Below are 9,120 nucleotides of genomic sequence, written 5' to 3' on the forward strand. Positions count from 1 at the left end.
CCCCCCCCCCCCAAGCCTCCCCCTCTCTCCCCTCTCTCCCTGCATGTCTGAATCCATTCTCAGACAGCGGGAAACACGCAGTCAGGCGCGGAAAGGTAGGCATTTATTGATGTTATTGTTGTTGTTTATGTTGTTGTTGTTTTCAAGGCTTCTTCCTTTTCACCTGTGTCACCGGGTGGATGTCGTCGCTTTGCTGCGGCAGAAAAACGCAGCCTGGCGGCTCGCTTGTCTTTGACCTCCTGTAATTTTCAGGGAAATTACGAGCTGTCAGACGGTGTTATTAGGCCGTCTCTGAGGGCTGGCTGAAAGTGCCAGGACATTTATTTTCACTGGAAAAAAACTACAGCTTTTAAATCTCTAACAAGGCGGCAACTTTAAAGGGGATTTTCTTTTTTTGTCAGTCATGAATAGTAGTGTCTGATTGGTTGAGAACGCTTTCCTCCAGGCTAGGCTAATAGTTAGCCAAACTAGGGCGCATTTTATATAGTTTTTCATGCCTGTAAAACAACTCTTTTACCATAAAGTCGTACATTTAACACTTTCGCACGACACCGTTTGTTTAGTTTGTAGCTGTCTTCCCTACCGAACAACGTCCGTGAACGCTGATTCATGTATCACTCCGCCAGGAGTTGCGCAAACGACCGTACGCGCAGCTCGGGCGGAGGGATACAGTCGACGACGAAAGGAGATCAATAAATGTCGCAACACTGATGTTTTAACAGAGAGGAAGTAAACAAACGGTCGTTGCAAAAGTGTAGAAGTTTAATTTTTAGCTGTTAAATTACAATTTTGAGAGAGAGAGAGACCGAAAACAATAAAAATGGGCCTCGTTTGGCTAGCCATTAGCCTAACCTGAGGGCACTAACTAGAGGTCCCAGCAGAGATTTTATTATCCTTCATACTAATCAGACAAATTTAACAACAAGGATCAACCATACCAAGTTTTTGCATGTTTTACAGCACAGGCTTGCACTTTACATCCAGCAAATGTGTTAAATAGTCTCCCCAGGAGTTTGCAGACCTTTCTTTTTGTGATTGTTTCAGCACAAATGACTGATTTTGCAGCATCTTTTTCAAAAGGTTGCAAAGTTAAGCTATTTCGAAGCTTTGGTTTTTATTGCTAAACCACAGCAAAACGAACATATGAGTGTACCAAAATAGCTGCAACACTTTTCTCTCATTCTCTCTCGCAGTCCGGCTCAGACTAGCACACCTCTCAAAGTTTATTTATGCTCCCCTACCATTTTCCACATGCGCATATCTGGATGCATCGGTGTCTGCCATGGCTACTTGTGTCTGTCCTCAGTTTCCTGGCGTTCTCTTGGCAGGTTCTGCGGTAGAAGAGTTCATTTTAACGTCACACTACAGGGCGCTGGCATGCACAGGTTTTGCTGTTGGGCGTGTTTTCACCGTATGGTCTGAGCCAGGCTTGGATTTCAGGACGTGAAACCAGACAGGAGGCTAAGGTGATTGGTTAAATCTGCGGAAAAGTTGCGGCGACCGGTCAGGTTTGTGTTAATAGCTTGGCACGCAACATTGCCACTTCCTGGGAGGACTAATTAAAGCTAACAAAATCAATGCCCCCTCCAGGTTGACTCAGCACTTGGAACCGATGCTTGCAATCGGATCGGGCCACCCCCCCCAGTAGCAACTGGTGATAATATCTGACAGGACATCACTTCCCAAGAACCCGACTATCCCTTTAATCCCCGGACTCGTCGGATGAGCGCTCCCCTCTGCTGACTCACGCAGGATGAAACCTGCAGCCCTGAAAGGTATTAATCCCTCGCTCGCTGAGCTGCTCGCACCTGTCTCCACCGTGCCGTGCGGTGAGTCGGGTCTCCTCTTTCACCAGCACGGAGCCCCCCACCATGAAGTACGCTGTCAGCATCTGCGGGGAAAAGCCAATCGCAAGCAGCGGCTACATCACTTCTGAAACGCGACACCACCTCCGATAACGCCCGAGAAGGCTCGAGAGAGAGAAAGAGAAAAAGGCACAGTCTGTGAGTGTTTGCGCGCTTAAATGCATGAATAAGTGCGAGCACAGTTAGCGTCTTTGTGGCGACTTTTCACACTCAGCCAGTCATGCAACTCTAACAACCTGAGGGTCCCCTTCTGTCGGCTTTCGTCCCCGCATACTGATGTGAATCAGAGTTATTCATTCGTCTGAGGTCATTTCCCTGCAGGACTCTTTGGGCTGCTGACTTTAACAGCCTGTATGTTCTGTCATGAGTGGGATTATGCAGCTTTAATTAATAATTAACAGCACCCAGGCCAGATAATAATGTGCAACGTTTTGGGGCCGTTTCCTGATGACCGGCTTCATCAGTCTTAAGCTTCGGCACGTAATCGTCTTGATGAAAGGAGTCTTAAAATCAGCGTCTCGTTTGTGGATTTTTTTTTTTGCAGACGTTTGCTCGTGGAAGTGTCTCTCATTTTCAGTGTGCATCGTTTTCCAGAACAGGCTCTTCAAGCACGCCCTGCTTGTGATGTGATTCTCACAAAGGAGAGGAAGAAGGTCAGCGCTTCACTTGATGAAGTATATATATTTCTTTTCCGTCTGCAGGTTGGAAGTCGTCTCTAGTTTTTTTTTCGAGGAATAATCCCACTCTTGCACACATAACCTTTAAAGATATACCAGCTCCCACAGGGGAGTTATTATCGCCTTGTAAGGCGCCTTACAAGGAATGGTTTCTAATCTTTTGATTGCCATGTCTGCCTGAGACTAAATTGTCATACAGTTTTCTGACTGTTTGAAACTGGCCTTCCTTGGGAATGATACCGTGTCTTTACGAGAGTATCTGTATAAAGAAAGGTGGAATAAATACCGGTAGATAAATAAAACTGATTAGACTCTAAAGTGTTGGTATAGCCACACCGGCGCAAATGGAGAAACATCTGACTACGAGGTTCGGCATCGGTGAGCGCCTATAAACAGTTCAGCTTTCACTTAGTGTCGAGCACAGAGTCGGAGCTGTCATGATTTGGGCTCGTATTGTTGCCAGTGGGAGAGCGACCATCTCTCAGACGGAGAAGAACATTCATTTATTTATGCTGGAGAAGGCTGTGAAAACTCTGAATGAGGTGATGTGTTTATTCGGTGTTGTTACGTATTTCCCTCAGAGCAAAACTCCCCTTTAAAGTCTTATTTCACCCTATAAGAAGGTGTGTGTTTTTGTGTTTCTGAGAGACATAGCTTGACCGTGTGTGTGTGTGTGTGTGTGTAGTGAATTAGTAGTGGATGTGAGCACTGGCTGGTCCACCTCGGGACCCCCGAGCCCGCTGGTACAGACCACTACACCCATGCATAATTGAGTTGAGGAGAACAAAGATGTTCTATAAACAGTGTTTGTTGGGATCAGGGCGATCCCAGCATCCAGAACCCGGGAGAACAGTGAGGCATTCACAAGCTTCTCAGGGAAGGGGCCAAGTGGAGGGACGGGCAAAAAAAAAATACCTCTTTTAAAAAAGGCTGTGAATCCCCTGGGGAATAGCAAGGAGAACCGTTACGTTTTCTCCCCTCCAAAAGACTCAGCTCTTTATGAACAGTTAGCATCTTACCCGCTTCAGATGGCTCTTTGACCGACCTCGGTTTGGGGGAGCTGGGACTACCCGCGAGCTCGTCGTTCCCGGTCAGAATTCAGCTCTGTTTCTCCAAACTGAGGTCGTTCAAAAAAAAAAAGAAGCCATCCACGGCAGGTAAGATAATAATTATTTAACATCCTTTCCGAAGAACCCCACTTCAAAAGATCTGAGCTACAGCTTTAAGGTTCACACGTGGAAACACAGCCTTCTTTCCAACAAGCAAGCATTCTCACAATCACCTCCCTTTTTTGCACATCTTCAGGATGCATTTAATGAGAAAGTAATCTTTTTTTAGACATGACCAGAGAAAGCTGAGGCGTTTGGTCTTTGTCCTGATTTAGTGGTAATCCAGAGAGGATGCATCAATAGCCCAGGGTCTGTCGTTTGTCACGGGGCTTGTTTGTTTGTCAGCCCTCTGCAGCTTTGCCTAAAATGATAAATGAACGAGGATGCAGCCTCACTAACTGATGGGCGAAAGAAGAGAGTTGGGTTTTGTTTCACGGAAACTCTGGGCTGGATGTCTGTCGCCGAGTCGAGCTGTAGGTCCGGTAACCTCAGCATTCAGACCCGGGGTACGTCAGACGAATCATCGGCACTCATAAACTTTAATCTGTCCTGCATTATAGATCGCTTTTGTCTCCGATAATGGACGGCGTGCGTTCGTGTGTCCGTATTCATTAAGATTTTTTTGCCTACACAGAGACTCTTACAGAATATTATCCCCCTGAGCAGCAGTGGGTGATAACTGTAGTATTTAGCCATCATTTTTTTTATCACTCAAAGCCTTTTTTTTCTGCATGAGGAGGCACTTTGACTATAAAAGGTAAATCTGTTTTGGTAAATCTGATTTACTTGATGTAGGAGATCAGTGATTTGTGACAGGCTAGGCCTCTTCCCTCAATTAAGTGTCTCTGCAGATATAGCTTACATCATTTTCTTTCAAACTTAAAGTACAAAGTCTTAGTTCTGTATTTTTTTTAGTTTCAATTTGTATTCTTTCTTTATTTTTTTGGGGGGGGGGAATTGAATGAATTACATGAATTGAATCTTGCCCTTGGCTCCGCGCTACTATTTCTTTCCTTCCTTTTATTTCTTTTTTTTTGCGCAAGCTTTGTCCTTCAGCCGCTTTCATCAGCCCTCTTGAGTTCATATCCCTGTGGTTTTTTCGAAATCTAGGTTGGATCCATTTTCGTACGCTGAGGAAGACATAAACGTAGCTGCCTAACCGCTCGGCGTACCATGAGAAGAAACCAAAAAAAAAAAAAAAAAGAGAGAAGAAGTCTTTAAGTCTGGTTTTAACCAGCGAGGCTGATGCAAGTGTCTTTGATGGGGCTGGCGGAATGAGAGAATAAAGCTGAACGAATTACAACGCGTCAGAAATGCTGAACACAACCCCGGTTCTGGAAAAGTCGGGATGTTGTGTAAAATGTCTTCAAGAAGAAAGAAAGCAGTGATCTGCAATGTGTCAGGATTTGGGTATTTTGAGTCATTTTTTTGGTGTTTCTGTTGATTGGCTTTATTGTTTCTGTGTTTAGTTTAATATTAGGTGCTTCCCTGTGTCCTCTGTGTCCCCTGTCCTCAGCTCAGTGTCTGTCAGCCTGACACACCCATCTGTCCCCAGTTTGTAATCAGTCGCCTGTGTTTAAAACCTGCTCATCTTCATCACAAACCCGCTGGTTCAGGCACCGTCATGTCTTCCTCTGCCTGCCTTCTTGTTGTTTAGTCTTTGCTGCCACGTCAGCCATTTTGGGTTTTTGTTATTTGATAAATGAGTTTTTACTTTTGGAGCTTTCTGTGTCTGCCTGCACTCGGGTCCAAATCCTCCACCATCCGACCTTCAGACCGTGACACAATGGACAGTCCAACAAGAATTTTCAGCTTTGGATTCCTCTGACTTCAGAACAGTTTTCCGCTCTGCCTCAGTCCTTTTAAATGAGCTGTGGCTCAGAGAAAACAGCAGAGTTTCTGGGTGGTGTTCACATCTTTCTGTTTTACCTGATAGAGCTATAACCAGCAGTTATAGATGACAGGGTGAACTGTGTTTACAGACAATGATGTGTGGAAGTTCCTGAGTCCATGAAGTGGCCCCTGAGGGCCCGAAGATGATGATATTATGAACTGTAGATGATTGGAAATCTTCCCAATATTTTGTTGAGGAACAAACAATATTCTGAAATAGTTAAAACTATTTTTAAACAGTTTTTTTTGTTTCCTCACAGACTAATGAACCTCAGAGATTCAGCTTCTCTAAAATGCTTTTTTTTTTTAAATCCAGTCCTTTTACTGACCTGTTTCCAACAAACCTTATGCTACTGCAGCTGTTTCTTTTTTGTACCACTCACTTTGACAGCTTTTTGTTGCCCCCGTCTCAACTTTTTTTTTTAGAGATCTGTTGCTGCCAACAAACTCCAAACTACCTTATATGTTCCTAAAAACTGGAACAATGGATTAGTTTAAACATTTGACGTGTTTACTTTGTTCCATTGTGAATAAATATGGCTTCGTGAGATTTGCATTCTGTTTTTTTTTTTTTTTTTACATTTTACACAATGTTCCAACTTTTTGGGAATTGATGTCGTAAATGTCACAGGAAAAACAAAAAAACAAAAAGGGGGGGATTGTTAATTTGATTTTGTTGTTTGACCTGTTGACATTCCCTCTGCAGATATGAGGAGCTGCACGTGAGGCCGTGACATTTCCACACCTTTGTCTGCGATCCAGCAGCACGGAGTCCGGCGAGCGCTGACCTTTTTAAACGCCTGTTCCACGGCGGCCTCTCCAAGAGCAAGAAACGGAATGAGAGAAGAAGAGAGTCACAGGAGCTCGGAAGGCCTTTCGGGTATTAATCCTAGCTCTCCGACGACGCCCGTGAGGACAACGGCGTGGGTTTCGCTCGCACACGTTTCTAATTTTTCACCCAAATCACTCCCCCCCCCAACACATCTCTTTTTCCCTTTCGATACGCGGCGCACAGCTACCGCAGGGCTTCGACACTGGGACACTGCAGACACCTCTGCTGGTAGTCATTAACCTTCTACTAAGGCAATTTGGGCCAGAGGAGTGTGTTGTTGTTTTTTTTTTTTGTCTCTGGATGTCAGGCAGGGTGGATATGAGACGTAGCCAGGAATGCGAGAACCCTTTTCACCTTGCAAAAAAGGGGTTATTTTTTATTCGCCGTGTGATGAATGCGGTGTCTGGAGGTGCGTCGCCCATCTGCCATGCTCCTTCCTGCTTCTCCCCTCACTCTCTACATTCTGTTGCTCTTTGTTTCCCAGCACCTCCTCGTCGGCCTGTCGTATCACTCTCTGCTCTCGTCCTCTCTCATCGGCCTTCTGTGTCTCCCACACAGAATCCATCGCTTTCCTTCCTCGGTGACTCGCTCTCTTCCTATCCACAGTGGTGCTGCAGTGGCGGCGGCGGCGGCGGCCCAGAGCTCTGAAGGTGACTCGTTGGCCGAGCCAGCGGCTGCAACACAGGACATGGGTCCTGCCTCCCCTCGCCGCTCGTGTCTTGTGTTGCAGCCAGTGGAGCTGCCTGTCTGACTCCCAGCCTCCTCTCTGACGGTCCGGACTCCCGGAACGCCGTCGACTCTTCCGAGCTCCTTTTGCTTTGCAGCCAGCCTCGGCTAAACTCCTGTCGATAAGTTTTTATTTTCAAATCGATACCTGGTCCTCTCGCATCAGACAATAAAGCTCTGCAGAGAAAACTAACACCTGTGTTTGACTTTTATCGACGAGGTGCGTTAAAGGTTTGTTTTTAACGGCGTCTGCTCAGTCCCAGTTTTTGAGTCGAGCATTATAACAAGCTAGTTTCAAAAAAAGAGAGGAAATCTGGCAGATAATCTGAGAAATAAGCTGCCTCCCCCTAAGCCAGAGCTCATTTAAGACTGCGATGCCCATGCACTCTGCATCCTCCAGACAAAACAAGAAAAGGTTTCATCTAACTTCAACGTCGAACCAGCAGTTCAGGAGTTTCAGCATATAAACCAAAGAGGCCGCTCCGTCTCGGCCACAAATCACAGTTTCTGCGCGTCCGTGGGCGGAGGAAATTGCAGGTGTTTAATCTGCGTCACGAAGCGCGGCCCGGAGTGACGGCGTGCGCGTGTGCCGCGGGTGTTCAGGGGAAATGAAGCCATCCTCCGACAGAGCTGTCACTGGGAATATAAATCTGAAGCTGTTTTCAGCCCACCTCTGTTCAGACTGAAAGAAGGCTGCGAGCCGAATGCTGGGGCTGCCTGATATTGGCAGGCCGTGTTTGTCCTGTCGTCATCCACGCACCTCAAAGGCAGCGACGTTTATTTACCACGATACAGCCCAAAGCTGAGCCAAACGTATCTGCGCTAAAACCTCCTGCACGTCCTTAAAGAAGGCTTAAAGTGAAATAACTCTGAAATGATATCAGTCTACACCTTCTTGCAGGATTAGGAACCATAACAGGTGAACACACTGATTACAAGCTAGACCTTTTAAGCAATTTAAAATCTCTGCAAAAACTGTCACTTTTAGTTTACAAGGTCCTGTAATCTAAAAAGATTTCATGTTCAGTCTCCTCCAGGTTAACAGGCTGTTTTATGTTGGGAAACTCTGAGGAAAACAATCAGAAACAGGGCGATGAAGTCTAAAAAAAACTTTAAAAAGCTGTCTTTCAGAAGCATTCCTGAGCCAATCAATTGTTAATAATCTGCAGGGGTTCACGCGCCGGGGGTGGAATGTTTGGTATGGACAGGAGAATAAATGGGCGATGGGTTCCTAATCAATTCTCAGGCTGGTAAATGTAGTCGAGGAGCACTAAGTGGACAAGAAGCCTCATAAAATCAAGGCCCGCTCGCTGTGATGAAGGATCGCCGATCGAAATCAGGCTCACCTACAAGATGGAAAGTTCAGGTAGCAAAGAAATCCATTCCTCGCTCTGTCCACGGAGCTGCGGGTCTATTCTCGCAGCCCAGGTCATGATGTGCTTTTTACTTAGTGCCTGTTACAGAGTGCAAGATTACCAAAAAGGAAGGAGAGACCGGGGATCGGCAAGGCGATAAGAAGAGAGAAAATGCTCCGGTCGGAAAAGGGCAGCGAGTGTGGAAGGGAGCAATTCGCCGCGTCAATTATAGCCCACCTCTTCAGTTACTTCCCAAAGTGAGCTACCTGGACTGCTTTTCAAGGACCTGCAACTTTCAGAGCAGCACTCACACACACACACACACACAGGAGAGGATGGGGAGGAGCTCTCTTGGAGAAATTTAGCAACGATAAGAGAGTAAGAGATTGAGAGGCAGGAAAGGTAAGAAGTGAGAGAGGAAGGGGAGTGAAGGGGAGTATTAGAGAAGAGATTGGCAGCCGGGAGAGATAAAAGACAGACGGGCAGAGAGGGGAAAAGCAAAGGGAGGGAAAGAAAACGACAAAACAGAGACAGACAGAGCGAGAGGAGGAAGGAAATGCAGCAGGCTTTAGATAAGAAGTAAAGGGGACAAAGCTTTCACCCTGAGAGTGGAAAATATGAGTGTATGGAGACGATTTACTCCAACTGAGAGAGGTGACAGCT

General features: G+C 46.1%; 1 long non-coding RNA gene across 2 annotated transcripts in view; it reads left to right on the forward strand.

Annotated features, from left to right (window-relative positions):
- Positions 1-7,295, forward strand: part of LOC112450679 — a 7,849-nt gene extending 554 nt beyond the window's left edge. The window contains exons 1-2 of one of the 2 annotated variants that reach the window (XR_005233147.1): positions 12-95; positions 6,251-7,295. This is a non-coding gene — a long non-coding RNA (uncharacterized LOC112450679). Of the gene's footprint in view, positions 1-11; positions 96-6,250 lie in introns of those variants that run through there. The other variant, XR_005233148.1, reaches the window with a different exon arrangement.
- The last annotated feature ends 1,825 nt before the right edge of the window (positions 7,296-9,120 follow it).

The sequence above is a fragment of the Kryptolebias marmoratus genome, linkage group LG5 (genome assembly GCF_001649575.2).
Source record: "Kryptolebias marmoratus isolate JLee-2015 linkage group LG5, ASM164957v2, whole genome shotgun sequence".
NCBI lineage: Eukaryota > Metazoa > Chordata > Actinopteri > Cyprinodontiformes > Rivulidae > Kryptolebias > Kryptolebias marmoratus.